Below are 20,166 nucleotides of genomic sequence, written 5' to 3'. Positions count from 1 at the left end.
ACGGTAGTTGGCTCATATCAGCTATCTCTACCTCTGTACTCGGACTCTGAGTCTTACTCAGTTTGGTATTGCTTTGGATCGGTAAATCTCCTTTCTTGGAATTCTCCATGTTGAACCTTTTCAACACCTTATCCAAGTAGATACTCTGACTAAGTCCAATTAGTCTTCTACTCCTTTCTCTTAATATCCTTATCCCTAGTATATAGGCAGCCTCCCCTAGGTCCTTCATAGCAAAGCACTTCCTAAGCCAGGACTTAACCTCCTGCAAGGTTGGGATGTCATTTCCTATAAGTAGCATGTCATCCACATACAGTACCAAGAAGCTAACTATACTCCCACTAGCTCTGACATACACGCAAGACTCATCTTCGCTTCTCGAGAAGCCAAACTCTTTTACCTTCTCATCAAAACAAAGATTCCAGCTACGAGATGTTTGTTTTAATCCATAAATGGACTTCTTAAGCTTGCATACTCTATTTGGGTACTCTGCACTGACAAAACCCTCTGGCTGATTCATGTACACATCCTCAGCCAACTTTCCATTAAGGAAAGCGGTTTTGACATCCATTTTCCATATTTCATAATCATGAAATGCTGCGATGGCTAGCATAACCCTAATAGACTTAATCTTTGCTACCGGCGAGAAGGTTTCATCATAATCAATACCTAGAGTTTGAATAAAACCCTTAGCAACCAGTCGAGCCTTATAAGTATGCACTTTTCCTTCCATGTCTGTCTTCTTCTTGAAGATCCATTTGCACCCGACTGTTTTACGGCCTGGTACATGGTCAACCAAGTTCCAAACTTGATTGTCATACATGGACTGTATCTCGTTGTCCATAGCCTCCTTCCATTTAGCAGACTCCGGGCCTGCCATGGCTTCCTTAACACTGCTGGGTTCATCCAAATTTACCAATGTACTATCACTGATAAACGTATCACCTTCTGTAGTAATATGAAAGCCATAATAAAACGAAGGTGTGTTTCTAACCCGTGTAGAACGCCTCGGAGGTATAGACTCGTCAGCTGGATCAACAGGAGTTTCCTCCTCAGGTTGATTGCTAGTGTCTGAGGTTCCTTCACCAATTGATTCTTGAATTTCTTCAAGATCAATTTGCCTCCCACTGTCTCCTTGGCTTATAAATTCTTTCTCGCGAAAGACCCCTCTTCTTCCTACAAAGACCACATTCTCACTGGGTCTGTAGAAGAGGTAACCGAAGGATTTCTGTGGGTAGCCGATGAAAATACACCTTTCGCTTTGGGGTTCAAGCTTATCATGAGTTTCACGCCTCACGAAAACTTCGCAACCCCAAATTTTGATATGGTCCAAATTGGGAACCTTCCCAGTCCACATCTCATGAGGTGTTTTTGTAACCTTCTTTGTAGGGACTAGATTAAGGATATGGGCGGCAGTCTCTAAGGCATACCCCCAAAAAGAGATTGGTAACGAAACTCGACTCATCATAGAGCGAACCATGTCTAACAAGGTTCGATTACGCCTCTCAGCTACGCCATTCAGCTGTGGTGTCCTAGGAGGAGTCAATTGTGAGACAATCCCACACTCCTTAAGATAGTCAAGGAACTCGGTGCTAAGATACTCACCACCTCGATCGGATCGAAGCATCTTAATGTTCCTGACCAATTGATTTTCTACTTCCTGTTTGAATTCCTTAAACCTTTCAAAGGTTTCTGACTTATGTTTGATTAAGTAGACATACCCATATCTACTAAAATCATCAATAAAAGTCACATAATACCGATTAGCATCCCTTGTGGCGGTTTTGAATGGCCCACATACATCAGTATGTATTAGGTCCAACAAACCCTCACCCCTCTCACAAGTTCCAGTGAAGGGTGATTTTGTCATCTTTCCAAGTAGACAAGATTCACAACTATCATCCGATTTAAGGTCAAATGATTCCAAGACTCCACTCTTTTGGAGTTGGCCTATGCGTTTCTTGTTTACATGTCCAAGACGAGAATGCCACAATGATGCTTTATCTAGGCTAGTAGAAGAATCAATATACAACACGTTATTTCCTAAGTTGTCTACAATCGACACAGTTTCATACACACCATCACAAGGTAATGCTTTAAAATAAAACACATTTTTAGAGAAAGCATTAATACCACCACATTAATTATCAAACGAAAAGGTAAAACCTTGTTTGTACAAAGCAAGAAAAGAAATAATATTCCTCGCCATTTCAGACGAGTACACACATTTATTCAAATCTAATTTCAACCCATTATTAAGCAACAAAGTATAAACTCCAATCTTGGAAACAGGTGAAGCCTTCCTATTCCCCATGATCAAGTTTATCTTCCCGTGCTCCACATTCTCACTTTTTCTTAGGCCCTGCAAATCAGAACATATGTGAATACCACATCCTGTATCAAGCACCCAAGAGTTAGAATATGTTGAGTAATTAGACAATATAGTGTAAATACCTGCATGGGTGGGTTTCACTTTCCCATCCTTTAGATCCTGCAAGTACTTAGGGCAGTTTCACTTCCAGTGTGCCTTTTCATGGCAATAAAAGCATTCAGCATCCTTAGGAATGGCAGAAGGAGTGACAGAACCACTCTTGGTCTTTGATGAGGAGCCTTCAAGAGACTTTCCCTTGGTACCCTTCGAAGGGTGCTTCCTCTTCTTCCCTTTGCTTTGCCCAATAGCTAAAACAGGGGTAGATGTTGGAGTAGGAGTAGTAGAGGTAACAACCGCTTTACCCTTAAGACCGGAATCCGCAGTCTTCAAGAGACCTTGAAGCTTGCTGAGAGTAACTTCCTCCTTGTTCATATGATATGTCATACGAAAATGATCATAACAAGAAGGCAAAGAGTGCAAAATGATGTCAATTTCCAACTCCTCAGGGATGTTAACATTCAGCTTCAGCAAACGGTCCACATACCTTTGCATCTTTTGCATGTGGGCCGTGACGGATTCACCGTCCTTTATGCGGGTAGTTATTATGGAGGAGATTATTTCATACCGCTCCTGACGAGCACTCTGATGGTAACTTTCCATCAAGTCTTGGTGCATCTCAAAAGGGTAGAAATCTTCATATGACTTTTGGAGCTCGGCTGTCATCGTGGCCATCATGATACATGCCACCTTAGTAGCATCTCTCTCATGAGTCCTAAATTCAGCGATCTCCTCAGGAGTAGCAGTAGACTCATCAAGTTCTTTTAACTCCTTATCGAGGACATATTGCTTGTCCTCATAACGAGTAACCATCCTGATGTTCCTACTCCAATCCATTAAGTTGGAACCATCAAAGATGACCCTCCCACAAAGATTCATGAGAGAGAAAGAACCAGTTGGGTTAGATCCCGAAGCATTAGTGTTGGAAGACATCTGAAAGAAGAGAGTAGGTTTAGATTAGATATATAGGATCCTTAATAAGACACCCAAATGTAATATTAAGGCTAGGATCCAATCACAATATATTACACTTAGAAGAGGTATACCGTAATCTAAGTAATAATATATTTGAAAGGTAGGTGAATGACGATTCACCAATTTCCACCACGAAAACGAAATGATTTATTAGGTTTAATTGGATTTGAAATTCCTAGATTCTTTTGAGATTCATTGAACTTTTCAATGGCATGTTTCAATCTCGATTGTGCCTTTCAAGTTTTGTGACTGGGATGCCAAGGATCACAAAACAAGGTGTGAATAACCATGCTAATTCACTTGGTACCCTTAATATTATCACCTAATCAATGTGTCGATTAACCACACACACTCCATTGATCTATGACAAACATTAAGTCACCCTTCGTGATCCTTACTAGTCCTAGTTAGTGTGCCGGTTAACCACACACGCTCCACCAACGACTTGGTAAGGTACAAAGTGTGAATTCCATGGACTAGCACCATGTTCACATTTTTCCTAAGGTAACTAAGATTGGGAATTAAATAAAAGGTTTAGTTACTTTATAATAATCATTATACTTTTAATGAGGATTTAAAGTCATTGTTCTACCCGTTCGGCTAACGACCCTCCACCGATCAAGCAAGCGGTGGGTGAGAATGGACACTCATTAAGTCGCCATTTTATAAGCAACAACCTTATACCCACCTTATAGACCGGCTTCGTGAATGAGGCCTACTAACGGTAAAACGACTTATTCTTATACATATATATATAATAATTAACCATTATGTTATAAATAGTATAAGGGTTGAATTTTAACTATTAAAACTCTAAGGGTTGGAATTAAAGTTTATTAAAGTGTGTGAAACTTTACAAATTCCAAAACTTGAGGGCAAGTTTTGTAACTATGCAAAACTCTTCATTTCATAATTTATGAATTAAAGGTTCATAAAAATGAAGACTCTTCATTTTCATGTAACTTATGTGTTTTAAGTGTGTGTTAAATAAAGGTGACCTTTGGAAATCCATAACTTGAGGACAAATTATGGACTCCATTAAAACACATAAATGATCAAGAATCAATTCTAAACAATTCAGCAAATAATTCCTATCATTTTCTAAATTCATAAGAACATGAACATGAGCATCAAAAATTTCAAGAATTATATGAACACATAAAATCATGGAATTTTGATATATGCTATTGTAAATGGATTAGAACAACCATTACACCAACTAAAATAAGTTTTATAACACCAAAACAGTTTAGGGTAATGTTTCTAGTCCATTTCCAGCAGCAAAAGTCGAAAAACTGCACTCTTTCGATCCTACTCGTCGAGTGCATGAACCTACTCGACGAGTAGGTTGAAGTTTGCCTTGGACTCGTTGAGTCCCCCCCCCCCATGGACTCGGCGAGTCCATCATGTAGACAGCAACGATTTCGACTTTTTTCACTATTTTGCATCAAGTATCAAACAAGCAAGCCTAGTCTCTGCTACCACTGTTGGGTTTTGAGCAATCTAACACTTTCTAAGTGTGCATCCAACCCTAATAAACCTTGGATCTATGTTTGTCTAAATACATGCAAAATAATAAATTTTCCAAGGTTTATAACCTATCTAACATGGCATGGAGAACATTTCAACATAAAAGAGTTAGAAGAGATTACATACCTTTTGATGAGTTTGGTTCTAAGGAGTTTGAGGGCCAAGCACCAATAGTGTGAATGCCTCAAATGGTATCACAAAACACCACAAACTCTTGGAAAACTTTGAGAGAGTATACACACTTGTATAAATTCGGCCACACATAAGCACACACACTAGTTCACTAGTTGCCATTTCATGCTCCATAAGCATGCTTATATAGTGTGCATGGTTAGGGTGAAACCCTAATAACCCATGTCTTTTCCTTTCCAAGGATCCATGGGTTAAAAGCTCCATGGATCATCCATGGACTTCCATATAAGCCTAGCCCATTAACAAATGAGTATTAGCCCACGCTATATAAAACAAATAGCCCATAATCTAATTAGTCTTCCTTTTAATCTCTAAATTACTTCATAATTAATTTAAGACTAAAACTAATTAAATAACATAACTTCATATTAATATATTATAACTTATAATATATTAATAAACATATGTGTATAACTCTCATAAAATTATCCATAAATAGTTTGGATGAGATGCAACCCAAATGGACCATGCCGGTCGGGTCAAGTATATACCAAATAAGTTATGGACTTAGACACCTTATCCAACAAGATTATCATGGGGATAGGGACCCCATCGCTAGCAGCAGATGGTTGGTTGATGTTGCCTACGCATTCCGTACGAGCCGGTGTCCTGAGGAGGAAAAGGTCAGACTCGCTTCCTGTCTTCTGAAAGACAAAGCGAGTGATTGGTGGGAAGAGATTGGTCATGCTTTGGGTGATGATGCCGCATTGGACGCGATGACTTGGAGTGATTTCTCAGCTAGGTTCAGGGCGGAGTTTTCGCCGATTATTGAGGTGCAGCAATTGGCCCAGGAGGTTCAGGATTTGACGCAGACTACTGAGACTGTGGCGGAGATCACCGCCAAGTTCAGGGAGAGAGCCCTTCTTGTTCCGCAGTATGTTGTGGATGAGGAGATGAAGAAGGCACGATATCACGAGATGTTGAGGGACGACATCAAGGAGTTCGTGAGCAGGTCTGGTTGTAAGACACTGGAAGATATGATTTCTCGGGCCAGGGAGAGGGAAATTGATTTGGAGCAGATCCGGAAGAGGAAGCCGGATGAGGTTTAGGTAGCCGCGAGTTCGGGCAAAAGGCCCAAGGGATCGGATTCGAGATCGAGGGATTATCAAGACCGCAGTCGATGTGGAAAGTGTGGCAGGACGCACGGGGGCACGTGCAGGAGTGGTAGTGGTGGTGAGTCTGGCTGCTTCAGGTGCGGTCGGACTGGTCATTTTAGCAGAGATTGTACTATTACCATCACTCAGGGATCAGACTTGATATGTTTTCATTGCAATCAGCGGGGCCACAAGAAGGCCCGGTGCCCCAGTTTGTTTTCAGCAGGATGTGTGATGGCACCTACCCCTGCAACCTTGAGGATCACAGACGGCCGTCAGGGCCGTGCGGAGGCGCCTGCGGTAGGAGGCAGGGCTTTTCAGATGGCTACCTTGGAGACGCGAGCAGCGCCGGACGTTGCAGGTATGCGACTTCCGTTTTTCAGTTCTTTTATTTTGTGCATGATTATATTGTTATGGTTCTGCATCATTATCGGTTGAGCATTTCATTTTCGAGCGGTTTAATTGTGATCGAGTTATATGCTATTTGCATACCTTGGATATTTGGTTAGTAGTTAAGGGATGGGTTTTATCGAAGAAGGTTACTTAGGGTGCAGTATTTGTAGCATGCCATGGAGGGACTCGGTATGTCTCGCTAGTTTGGAGCCGTATAAGTTTTTGAAATGGACTGGTTAGATCCCTAATTATGATAAGCATGGGATTCCTCAGCAAATTAATTATGGAATGGTAGTAAGGATTTGGAATTCTATTCATTGAGCAGCTAGGTGTGAGCAGGATCGAAGTGGGGGAGAATCCTTCGAATGAATGGGGGTAAGAGCATGCAAATCCAAAACGAGTATGTGATTTCTGAGAAGGAAAAGAGGTAGTTCAGTGTTTGATGGATTGAGTAGTTCAGGGTTGGGAGTTTGAGAAACTCCCCATTAGTTTGTGTGTGTAAAGGGTAATGGTGAGTATGTGGTTCGGATTCAGGTTGAAGGGTCGCCTGTAGGACTCGGGTGATTCGGAATGAAGATCTTGAGGTCAGATAGCATGGGGTGTTTTCGTGTTAGTAGTCAGTGGCAGAAGCAGCATGTAGAGCATGGAAGAGTGGCAGGAAAGCCTCAGTTTTCTTCAGCAGTAGTCAGTAATGGAAAGTGTTGTCGGACTACGGGGAAGCCGTAACATTCACTAGCAGACGGCGATAGAAGGTGATGTAAAATTGTGGGTAAGTCGTAGCATTCCATAGTAGCTTCGTTGGCGGAGACGAGGTGAGGCCCTTATCTCCTAGCATTCAGATAGGGATCAGGAATGGGTAATGGATGAGAATGGTAATGAGTTGCCTGTATAGCCCTTGAGAGGTGAGACCTTGGGAGAGGCTGCTCTAGGATATAGTCGGTGAGACCCATGGGCGAGGCCCGTATGAGAATAGTAGTATAGGTGAGACCTGAGAGCAGGGTTACTCAGTAGTATGGTTGGGTGAGACCCGTGGGCGAGGCCTGTGCGAGAGTGGTTAGACAAGTGGGACTAAAAGGATAGGGACGAGTGAGACCCGTGGGCGAGGCCCGTAAGTTTTAGCAGCACAGGTGGGACCTGGTAAGGATCTTAGTGTCTAGATAGGGGATCGGGGATCCCAGAATATTGTAGTGCCAACCTGGTAGAATAGATTGAGCAGTATAGGTGGCGGAAGTTTCTTCGAATGTTGCTGGGTGCGACTAGTGGTTGTGTTGAGTCAGCGATTGGTGGAAGCCGGTAATGTAGATATTGATAGGTTGGTAGGGACCAGGGTGGTCACAGTTCATCCGGAAGCCTGATAAGGAATAACAGGATTTTCAGTCAGTAGCAGTGCGAGTATGCAGAGTATGGTGGAATTCAGTTAGTCGATCGTGGGGTGCTCGACACCGAATGATAGTAGAAAGAATGCTAAGTGGATATTGGCAATGATGACCCGTACTGAGTAGCGGGAGTAATAGATTGTGTGAAGAAAGGGTCTTCACAGTGGCAGAGGAGATAGATGGTTATGGAGCGTTGCCTTGGGAAGGCAAGGAAATCGCGCAAGGAAAGAAGGGGTGAACTCCTATGTTGCAGTACTCGGAGAATACCAGAAAGATTGTCGGTTGAGTAAGTTGTGTTCCAGGGTGTTCAGGGTCAGGATGCACCCGAGATTATTATCTGTAAGGATTGACATTAGTCTGAATGACTGAGCGAAAGGCCATCGAAGGTAGGCAGCTGGTGTTAGAATGAATGGTGGGGTATGGGAGGCAGATCGCAGGCGGTGGATCCTAGCAAACTTTGAGGACGAAGTTTAGTTTAAATAAGGGAGAGTTGTAACACCCAAAATTTTAAAGGCCAAGACAGGAAAGAAATCCCTAATTTTAGGGGTCGACTCGGCGAGTCCAAGGGGGATCCGGGTCAAGGTGTAAGTGGCCAACTCGGCGAGTCGGCCAAGTGGACTCGGCGAGTCCGGTCTGTGCGAGGAAAACCCTAAATCCAGGACTTTGGGCGCTATTTAAGCTTCTTATTCTCTCCATTAGGGTTCCTTATAGCATCCCTCGTTCAGAAAACGAAGCCTAAGCCTCCATTGTTGTGCATCCAAGCTTCCAAGCCATTTTTGGGTAATTTGAAGGAAGAAGAGGGAAAGGAATCAGTGAAGCTTCAAGGATTGGCTTCAGATCTGGAGTTTGTGGAGTCTTTCTGAGGTATTGAAGGTATTAAGTCATTTCCTTCCCTTAGATCTATTTTTGGTTGTGATTTTTGGGCTTTTTAAGCCATGATTAGCCACCCTTATGGGTTAGAAGTCGGATCTGTAGTTGCTACTTTAAATCCAAGTGTGTTATGGCCTGGAAAAGCAAAAAGTATCAGCCCTTGAGTCGATCATGGAGCCTCTTTGCCTTAAACCCTAGTTTATAGCATATTTTGCCTAGATCTCCTTCTCTACACGTAAAGTTTGCAACTTTACGTGAGGAATAGGCTTGGGAAGGGTAGATCTACAGTTTGGAGTCCATGCATGATTCAAAAGTCCTCTGCATGTAAGGAGAACTGAAGGCACTCGGCGAGTCCTTTGAGTGGACTCGGCGAGTAGCATGAAGTTGTGGAGAAACTCGACGAGTGGGATGAACAACTCGTCGAGTCATATGAAGATTTCCTTGTACTCAGCGAGTCTGTTCTTGGACTCGGCGAGTCAGGTCGCGAAACCCCAAACCCTTCGAGTTGAGACTCGAATCAGTGAGTTGGGTGGAGACTCAGTGAGTTGGACAGGTCAGGACTCAGAAATCGGTACACTCGGCAAGTCATGGACTGACTCGGCGAGTCGAGTCGCGAATGGAAGGATTCTGAACATTATGAACTCGGCGAGTCAGAAGGGTGACTCGGCGAGTAGGGTTGACCTGGAAGGTTGACCTTGACCAGGACTTTGACTTGGACCAGGGTTGATTTGGTTGTCTTTCGGGGGTCAGTTAGACTCAGTGTTGCATTGATATTGGTAGTTCGGGGAGCAAGGGGAGCAGGAGTTTAGTGAGTTGTCGGGCAGCAGCTAGTGAGATCATCAGCAAGTTCAGCCAGTGCAGGTGAGTTTCCCTTTGTGTGAATGGGTCTAAGGCCACAATGCCGGCCCATGTAGTTATGAGTAGAAGACCCGGGGGTTAGCCCTAAGCACAGTATGCTAGTATGATTTTCAGGACGAGGTCCAGTAATAGCGGGCGGGTGCCCAAGGATTTGTTTATATGATAGTTTATACTTGTTGTCTGTGTGATACATGTATGTGTCTGGTAGGGAGTTGAGTGTGGGTGAGGTCTCGTATCTCACCAATAGCAGAGTGTGGATGGGGTTCCACATCTCAATAATAGCATAACAGGGGCGAGGCCCAAGTTAGGGAAGGAGTGAGGGTGGGCTGAGCCCGTATCTCACTGCCACTAGGAGCGTGGACGGGGTTCCATGACTCATCAGTAGCAGTACATGGGTGCGGCCCGGGATAGGCGAGGCCTTAGGACAGAACCAGTTGTATGTGTGTGTTGTGATATGTTCATGTGATGTTAATTATTGGCGGGCGAGGCCCTGTGACAAGCGGGGCCTAAGTAAAATAGATCTGTATCCGAGCGGGGCTCGAAGCCAGGTAGGGCCTGGAGCGGCGGGGCCGTTGTAGCGGGCGAGGCCCGAGGTAGGGGGTGAGGCCCAAGATAGCGGGTGTGGCCCAGTATGTGCAATATGTGGTTATGCATGGTATGTGGTAAGGTGGGGAACTCACTAAGCTTCGTGCTTACGGTTTTCAATTTTGGTTTCAGGTACTTCCGGTAGCGGAGGAAAGAGCTCGGGGTGATCGCATGGCACACACCATAGATTAGACAGCATGGGAACGTTTACTCTGATAATGAACATGTGTTTTGAAAATTTATACTCATATTATGTTTTGGAATGATGACTTTGCTTTAAGTAATGTTTTATTAAAAGAAATTTTTGGTCCTAGATTTTGGGTCGTTACAGAAAGTTTATTATTGTCAACCCGATTTACAAATCCCAGAAGGTTTAACCTTGATTTCGAATGAAAGTCAATATCAAGAATTTATAGACATTGCTTATGAATGTGGAGTACAAGTTTTTGTTTACGAGGACCATTTTGGTACTACTGTACATGTAACAAAGGCAAATGAAAATGAAAATGAGGATAATTGTTCTGTCAAGTCAAACATGTCAATCGAATGGGAAGAAGGTATTGACCTAACTGAATTTAAGAGTCCACAAGAAATCAACATGGATGGAGTAACCTATGAAGGAGTAATTCAGGGTAATGGAAATGAGGAGGTCACAGAAGGTGATCCAAAAGATGATGAAGATGATAATGTCCCAGATGTGAAAGGAAAACTGATGTTTAATGAAGACATACACTGGAAGAAGCAGTTGCCAATTCTAGGTATGAGGTTCACCAACCCTAAACAATTAAAATTTATGATTTGTAATTATGATGTAGCAAATGGATATCAATTGTACTTTGAAAAAAATGACAGTAAAAGGTTATTGGTTAAGTGTAGTAATGGTGAATGCATATTTAGGCTTTGGGCATCATGGATGAGTGAGGAGCACTATTTCCAAATCAAGTCCCTTATCATTGACCACAATTGTGCAAGAAATTTTAAATTAGGGTCAATTGTTAATTACATATGTATTGGAAGTCATTTCACCTGGGAAGTGATTGAGAATCAGAAATTCAATGTTAGGATGTTAAAAGAGGAAGTAAAGACTAAATTTGGCATAGAGGTTAGTATGGGACAATCTAAGAGAGCTAAGCAACATGCAATGTCTCTTGCTGAAGGTACCATAGTGGAAAATTATGCAAAGTTGTGGTCCTATGGTGAAGATATGAAAAGGTCTAATCCAGGGTCAACAGTCAAGTTGTCTGTGAACTCTATGCTAGATGGGAAAACTTACTTTAGCAGGATATATATATATATATATATATATATATATATGTTTTCATGCACTAAAGGAGGGTTGGAGAAGTGGGTGTAAAGGGATAATAAACTTAGATGGGTGTTTTCTAAAAGGAATGTGTACTAGTTAGTTATTATGGGATGTTGGTAGGGATGGTAACAATCATATATACCCAATATCTTGGGTTGTAGTTTGTGTTGAAAATAAAGACAACTGGTGATGGTTCAAGAAGATCTGCATCTTGAAGGTGGTTTTGGTAGGACATTGATGTCAGATCAACATAAGGTATGTTTCTACTTTATAATGTCATACCTAATTTCTTTCAAATGTGATATAATTCTTAATATTATGATGATATAAATGCAGGGGATAATTGAAGCTGTGAAAGATTTGTTTCCAAAGATAGAACATACGCAATGTACCAAGCATGTTCTTTCTAATTTCAAGAAGAAATTCCCTGGGGTTCAGTATGACAAACTATTTTCGAAGGCTTGTAAGGGCTCAACTGAACCTCTTTTCAATTCTGCAATGAAAGAGATTCAAATGAGTAGCCCTACTGGTTATGTGCATCTGATGGGAAGAAATCCAAACTCATGGTCAAGAGCATTTTTTCAATTAGGAAGGGGGTGTGATGCAGTTGAGAATGGGTTGTCTGAAAACTTAAACGATGTTATATTGTAGGCTAGGAAGAAGCCAATTATTACAATGTTGGAGGATATTAGACTATATGTGATGCAGAGGATGTGTAGTTTGAGGCATAAAGGAAGTGGATGGGGATATTTTGATGTATGTCCGTCCAAACATAAGGGTTTCCCTAAATGAATTAAAGATCCAACAAAGGTACTATATTATTCACTATAATTGAATTGAATATCCAGTCAAGGTACTTTAATTACCCCTGTTAACTTTGATTATTTGTAGGTACTGGCAAGTGCTTCCTAGTGACCTGAATACATTTGAAACAAGAAACTTAGGATAGTCTTATGGAGTTGATCTGGAAAAGAAAACATGTTCTTGTAGGATTTGACAAATGAATGGGTATGGTTGTGTACACTCAATGGCAGCCATTAGTTATGTAAATAGAGATGTAGAGGCATTTGTTGATCCTTTATATCGTGCTTGCATATATATGAACACATACAAGTACACAATTGGAAGTGTGAATGTAACAGCCCGGAATTTCAGGTATTTCTTTAAATTATTTTTGGGGCACATTTAGGAGGGGACTCGGCGAGTTGGTGCATGACTCGCCGAGTAGGGCCATGGTCTTGGTCGCAGATACGCGACTGGACTCGACGAGTCCAATAGGGACTCGGCGAGTCGACGCTGTTCAGCTGAACCCTAGCCGTTTCGATTCTGAATCGTATATAATGATCTTATGGCCGTCATGTCGCGTCTTTTGGCCGATTGAAGATACCTTGGGAGTTTGTGGGCATCTGGAGCAAGAGTGAGGGCTAGAGGAAGCTTGAAGAGATTGTTAGACAAGGAGAGGCAAGGTAGTGATCAAAGGAAGTCCAAGGAGTCGAGTACTGGAGGTTGGGGACACAGGGAACACGTTTCCAGGTAATCTTCGGATCATAATCTGTAGCTTTTACGTTGTATGTGAATTTAGGGTTTAGGAAACCCATTTAAGGAATTGTTAGATTATAGTGTTGTTACAAGTGTTTAAAAACCCCTGTAATAGTATATGTGAAAGTCCAGGAAGCCCCATATCTATATACTTCGAAATCATGCGAAATACAGGAGGCAGCGGGTTGACTGCATGGCTAGGACTCGCCGAGTTGTTCTTCAGACTCGGCGAGTAGCTTGAAGATTCACTAGGACTCGCCGAGTTGCTCTTCAGACTCGGCGAGTAGCTTGAAGATCTACTAGAACTCGCCGAGTCGTTCTTTAGACTCGACGAGTGGAGTCGGGGTGTCTATACTCGCCGAGTTGCCCTTTGCACTCGACGAGTCCGGTCAAGATTGACCGTTGACCTGTATGTAACTTAGTAGGATCAGTTGTCTTGTTTGATAAGATCATTAATAAAGGTGTGTGGTATTATAGGGAACCTACGGATTAGCGGACCGAGTGCGAGTAGCTCGAAGGGTTTATAGCTTGCATACTACGAGGTGAGTCTTCTCACTATACTTCACCCGGAAGGGTTTGACTGTGAGACCGGAAGGTCATATGTGTTGTATTTATGCTATGTCTAGGGAGGTAGATACTTGGTATGTGATGTATGCTTATATGTGATGTATGCTTATACGGGCCGGAAGGCGTGACTTATGTGATAGAAAGAATGGTATGATGTATGACTTATGTGTTATGTGTGATATGCTATATGTGTTTTGTTTATACTGTTATGGGCCGGAAGGCAAAATACTATGGGCCGGAAGGCAATGTAATACGGGCCGGAAGGCGATATGTTATGGGCCGGAAGGCGATTATGTTATGGGCCGGAAGGCAATGTTATGTGGACCTAAAGGTCCGGGCCGGAAGGCGTAGGTGGGTAAGTCGTATACTGGGGAACTCACTAAGCATTTATGCTTACTAGTTGTGTTTACGTTTTTCAGGTACTAGTGATGACCGTGGGAAGGCGCCATCATGACACGTACACACTGCCATTGTTGAAGATCTTGGAGATTTATTATTTATACTTTTGCAATAAACTTGGAATAAACTCTTTTGTCGAATAATGATGTTTTGTTTTAAATGAAAATTTTATTTGAAAATTTGAGCTGTTACAATTGGTATCAGAGCCTTGGTTTGAGGGATTCGGGTGTACTTTCGGGTGCAACTGAACTCAGACCGTGGATTTGAGGAAAAATCTTTTTAAAATAATAAGGACACAACATTTCATAAATGGTAAGGCGGTAAAACAAGAACGGAGCAGTGTGTACGATCAGCCAGCGCCCGAACGGTAAAGATCCCCAGAATACCTTACAAAGTTATGTTATGCACTGAATTATGAATTGTTATGCATGCTAGAAGACTAGGTATACATGATAGAACTAGAATTGCCTGTTTTGTAATGCCTTAGTCTAGGGAGATTGTTTATATGAGATATTTGGTAGCGTGCAAGTAGATAGTGCATACTAGAGGTAGAGTACTCATTATTCGGGATTTGGGGAGGAAGATTTGGGACGAATACTGATACGGTGTGGTCGGTAGTATTGGGCCCGTACTACCGAAGGCACCGGATCAGTGGAAGACTCAAGTAAGAATCCCTGGAAATCGGAGACTGAGTAGGGCGTGTATCGAGTACAATTGTACTTGGTAGAGTCTCTGATGATTTTATATTGTATTTCAGAGATATCATGGTCATCACACACAATGGGGCGAGTTCGAGCGGTGCGAGTGACGAGGAGATTCGTCAGATTATTCAGGAAGAGGTAGCTGCGGCGGTCCGGGCTGAGATCCCGGAGATGTTTGGGTCTATTAAGACCACCCTGATGGAGGAGTTTGAGGAGCGGTACGCCGCACTTACTGAAGCTGCAGTCGCTGCCGCTACCGCAGTTGTGGCTGCTGCTAGGCCGCAAGGGGGTGATTCGTTGTTATTCAGGGAATTCAGTAACACGAAACCCCCTGAGTTCGATGGGACGCAGGATCCGATTGCGGCTATGAGGTGGATCGCCGACATTGAGGGGTGTTTCTATACTTGCTCATGCCCGGAGCACTTGAGGGTACGGTTCGCCTTGAACCAGCTCCGTCTGGGAGCGAAGGATTGGTGGAAGTTCGTGACGGCGAACTTTACTCAGGCAGAGATTTCAGCGGTAACATGGGAGAGGTTTACAGCGATGTTCAGAGACGAGTACGTTCCCCCGGTGGAGAGGGAGCGATTGATTCAGGAGTTCTTGACCCTTAAGCAGGGTACTGATTCCGTGGCGGTGATCACGCGGAAGTTTCATGAGAGGGCAATGTTCTGCCCTAAGCTGGTATCTACGGAACAGTCGCGGATGAGCCGCTATTTGGGTGTTTTGAAGAGGGAGATCCGGGAGTTTGTGTCAAACTCCACCTATCGTACTTTCACTGAGCTTCAGGCGAACGCCAGGAAGCGCGAGATCGAGTTGGAGACTCAAGCGAGGGAGGAGGCTGAGTCTCGGCAGGTGGATCGACGACCGGCTCAGTCTCAGCCGGCAGCCAAGCGGACTAAGTTCGTTGATTCGAGGATGGGAGGTCCGAAGGGTCGCACTTGCGCGAAGTGCGGCAAGAGTCACGAGGGGGTGTGTCGAGCTGGTGGTTGCTACAAGTGTGGCAAGGAGGGACATATTGCCAGGGATTGCCCTAAGGGGTTTATGGTTTGCTTTCACTGCAACCAGACAGGCCATCGGAAGGCCGAGTGTCCGCAACTTCGTCAGGGAGCTACACCTACTACCCGGACTACTGAGACCCGACCGGCGAAGGTCGAGGCCCTGAGGGCTCGCGGGAGAGCCTTTCAGCTGACTGCGGAGGAGGTCCGCGCTGCGCCCGATGTTGTGGCAGGTATGTTATCATTCACGTGTGTACTTAAAGATCGAAATGCTATGCTTATGTTAATGTATGTGTAGGTACTTTCCTTGTGAACTCTATGCCTGCTCTAGTGTTATTTGATTCGGGTGCGAGTAGATCGTTTGTATCGTTAGCTTTTAGTCAGCACATCGACATTAGTCGTGAGCCGTTAAGGCGGCCTTTGAGCGTTTCTATTGCGGCTGAGAGGGTGATTTGTGCTACGGAGGTTCTTCGGGGATGTGTGCTAGAGATCTTCGGGGTCGCGTTTCCGATTGACCTCATTCCTATTGTGATGGGGGATGTCTGTGTCATTGTAGGCATGGACTGGTTGAGCCGATTCAGCGCTGTCATCGACTGCGAGCGTCAGCTGGTGACTATACGAGACCCTAGTGGGGGAGTTCTTACGGTATACGGCGAGGGTACCCGTTCGGGAGCAGCTTTTTGTTCGGCCGCTAGGGCGAGACAATGCCTGCAGCGGGGATGTAATGGTTTTGTGGCGTATGTGATGGATACGCGGGAGAGTTCCGAGAGACCGAAGACACTGAAGGAGGTTCCAGTGGTGCGCGAGTTCCCAGATGTTTTTCCCGAGGATTTGCCGGGAGTACCTCCTGCGAGGCAAGTAGAGTTTGGTATCGATCTAGTTCCAGGGGCTGCGCCTATTGCGAAGGTGCCTTATCGTCTTGCACCTCCAGAGATGCAAGAATTGTCCTCGCAACTTCAAGAGTTGTTGGGGAAGGGATTTATTCGGCCGAGTAGCTCGCCGTGGGGAGCACCGATTCTGTTCGTCAAGAAGAAGGATGGTTCACACCGGATGTGTATCGATTACCGGGAGCTGAACAAGGTGACGGTCAAGAACCGCTATCCGTTACCGAGGATCGATGATCTATTCGATCAGTTGCAAGGGGCATCTTGGTTTTCCAAGATTGATTTGAGATCAGGGTACCATCAGGTAAGAGTGCGGGATGAGGACGTCCAGAAGACAGCTTTTAGGACGCGGTATGGGCATTACGAGTTCGTGGTGATGCCTTTTGGGCTCACCAATGCCCCAGCAGTGTTCATGGATCTCATGAACAGGGTATGCAAGCCGATGCTGGATCGGTCTGTGATTGTATTCATCGACGACATTCTGGTGTATTCGCGGTCTAGGGAGCAGCATGAGGGACATTTGAGGGAGGTCCTTGAGGTACTGAGGTCGGAGAAGCTATATGCAAAATTCTCCAAATGTGATTTCTGGTTACGGGAGGTTCAATTTCTGGGGCACGTTGTAAATCAGGCAGGGATATTGGTCGATCCGGCCAAGGTGGAAGCGGTGATGAGTTGGGAGGCACCGAAGTCACCTTCGAAGATCAGGAGTTTCCTTGGGTTGGCGGGGTACTATCGAAGGTTCATTAGGGACTTCTCCAAGATCGCGGTGCCGCTTACCAAATTAACCCGAAAGGGTGTTACATTTTCATGGGGACCCGAGCAGCAGACTTCCTTCGAGACACTCCGTCAGAGACTGTGCGAAGCACCAGTATTAGCTCTCCCGGAGGGGATGGAGGACTTTGTCGTATATTGCGACGCATCGATTTCAGGACTGGGTGCAGTGTTGATGCAGAAGGGCCATGTGATAGCCTATGCATCGAGGCAGCTGAAGCCTCACGAAGCGAGATATCCCACGCATGACTTAGAGTTGGGGGCAGTAGTGTTCGCCCTCAAAATTTGGCGTCACTACCTGTACGGGGTTCGTTGTACCATATACACGGACCATAAGAGTTTGAAGTATTTGATGGATCAACCCAACCTAAACATGCGTCAGAGGAGATGGTTAGACGTGGTTAAGGATTATGACTGTGAGATCCTATACCACCCAGGCAAGGCTAATGTAGTAGCCGATGCATTGAGTCGTAGGGCGGAGAGCACTCCATTGCGGGACGTATGTTTGAGATTGACGGTGATGACTCCGGTATTAGATGCTATTCGTGGGGCACAGGCCGAGGTTGTGAAGTCTGGGATGCAGAAAAAGGAGCGGGTCGTCGGATTGATTTCAGAGTTCGTTATGGATGGACGGAGACTTCTGACATTTCAGGGTCGGATCTGGGTACCATTCGTGGGCGGTACGCGTGTTACTTTGATGGAGGAGGCACACAGATCAAAATTCTCGATCCATCCCGGTGCTACGAAAATGTATTTGGATTTGAGAAAGGAGTACTGGTGGCCTTGCATGAAGAGAGACGTTGCCTGGTTCGTTGAGAGGTGTTTGACCTGCCGTAGGGTTAAGGCCGAGCATCAGAGACCGCACGGTAAGTTGCAACCTTTGGAGATTCCTGAGTGGAAGTGGGAACAGATCACGATGGATTTCATCACTAAATTGCCGAGAACTGCCAGGGGAGTCGATGCGATTTGGGTGATTGTGGATAGGCTAACAAAGAGTGCACACTTCCTTGCCATTAGCGAAAGTTCATCAGCAGAGAAGTTGGCAGAGTTATACGTGAGAGAGATAGTGTCTCGGCATGGGGTACCGATTTCGATTGTTTCGGACCGCGATGTACGTTTCACTTCCAGGTTCTGGAAGAAATTCCATGAGGAGTTGGGTACTAAACTGCATTTTAGTACCGCATACCATCCCCAGACCGACGGTCAGAGCGAGCGGACGATTCAGACATTGGAAGACATGCTTAGAGCGTGTGTGTTAGACTTCGGGGGTAGCTGGGATGCGCATCTGCCGTTGGCTGAGTTTTCCTACAACAACAGCCATCATTCGAGCATTGGTATGCCACCTTTTGAGTTGTTGTATGGTAGGAGGTGTCGGACTCCCATTTGCTGGGGAGAAGTGGGACAGAGAGTGATGGGCAGTACGGAGATCGTACTTCAGGCGACCGAACAGATTCAACGAGTGAGGCAGAGGTTATTGACCGCCCAGAGCCGACAGAAGAGTTATGCGGATAGACGCCGGTCCGAGCTCGAATTCCAGGTCGGCGACTTCGTTCTCCTAAAGGTTTCTCCTTGGAAAGGGGTGATTCGGTTCAGGAAGAGGGGCAAATTGGGGCCCCGGTTCATAGGCCCATTCCGGGTAATTGCAAGGGTAGGTCGGGTAGCTTATCGGTTGGAGTTGCCAGCGGAGCTGAGTCAGATTCACAATACCTTTCACGTATCACAGTTGAGGAAGTGTATAGCCGATGAAGCAGCGGTGGTTCCGTTAGAAGATATTCAGGTGGATGCGAGCCTGAATTACGTCGAGAGACCAGTAGCTATCAGGGATCGGAAGATCAAGGTTCTACGGAACAAGGAGATACCTCTGGTGTTGGTTCAGTGGCAACATCGGAAGGGATCGGAGATGACGTGGGAGCCGGAAAGAGAAATGCGGGAGCAACATCCGGAGTTATTCGCAGAATGAGACTTCGAGGGCGAAGTCTAGTTCTAGTGGGGGAGAGTTGTAACAGCCCGGAATTTCAGGTATTTCTTTAAATTATTTTTGGGGCACATTTAGGAGGGGACTCGGCGAGTTGATGCATGACTCGCCGAGTAGGGCCATGGTCTTGGTCGCAGATACGCGAATGGACTCGACGAGTCCAATAGGGACTCGGCGAGTCGACGCTGTTCAGCTGAACCCTAGCCGTTTCGATTCTGAATCGTATATAATGATCTTATGGCCGTCATGTCGCGTCTTTTGGCCGATTGAAGATACCTTGGGAGTTTGTGGGCATCTGGAGCAAGAGTGAGGGCTAGAGGAAGCTTGAAGAGATTGTTAGACAAGGAGAGGCAAGGTAGTGATCAAAGGAAGTCCAAGGAGTCGAGTACTGGAGGTTGGGGACACAGGGAACACGTTTCCAGGTAATCTTCGGATCATAATCTGTAGCTTTTACGTTGTATGTGAATTTAGGGTTTAGGAAACCCATTTAAGGAATTGTTAGATTATAGTGTTGTTACAAGTGTTTAAAAACCCCTGTAATAGTATATGTGAAAGTCCAGGAAGCCCCATATCTATATACTTCGAAATCATGCGAAATACAGGAGGCAGCGGGTTGACTGCATGGCTAGGACTCGCCGAGTTGTTCTTCAGACTCGGCGAGTAGCTTGAAGATTCACTAAGACTCGCCGAGTTGCTCTTCAGACTCGGCGAGTAGCTTGAAGATCTACTAG

Source organism: Lactuca saligna, chromosome 8, assembly GCF_052625555.1.
Source record: "Lactuca saligna cultivar CGN05327 chromosome 8, ASM5262555v1, whole genome shotgun sequence".
NCBI classification, from domain to species: Eukaryota; Viridiplantae; Streptophyta; class Magnoliopsida; order Asterales; family Asteraceae; genus Lactuca; species Lactuca saligna.
This window is presented reverse-complemented; position numbering follows the sequence as displayed.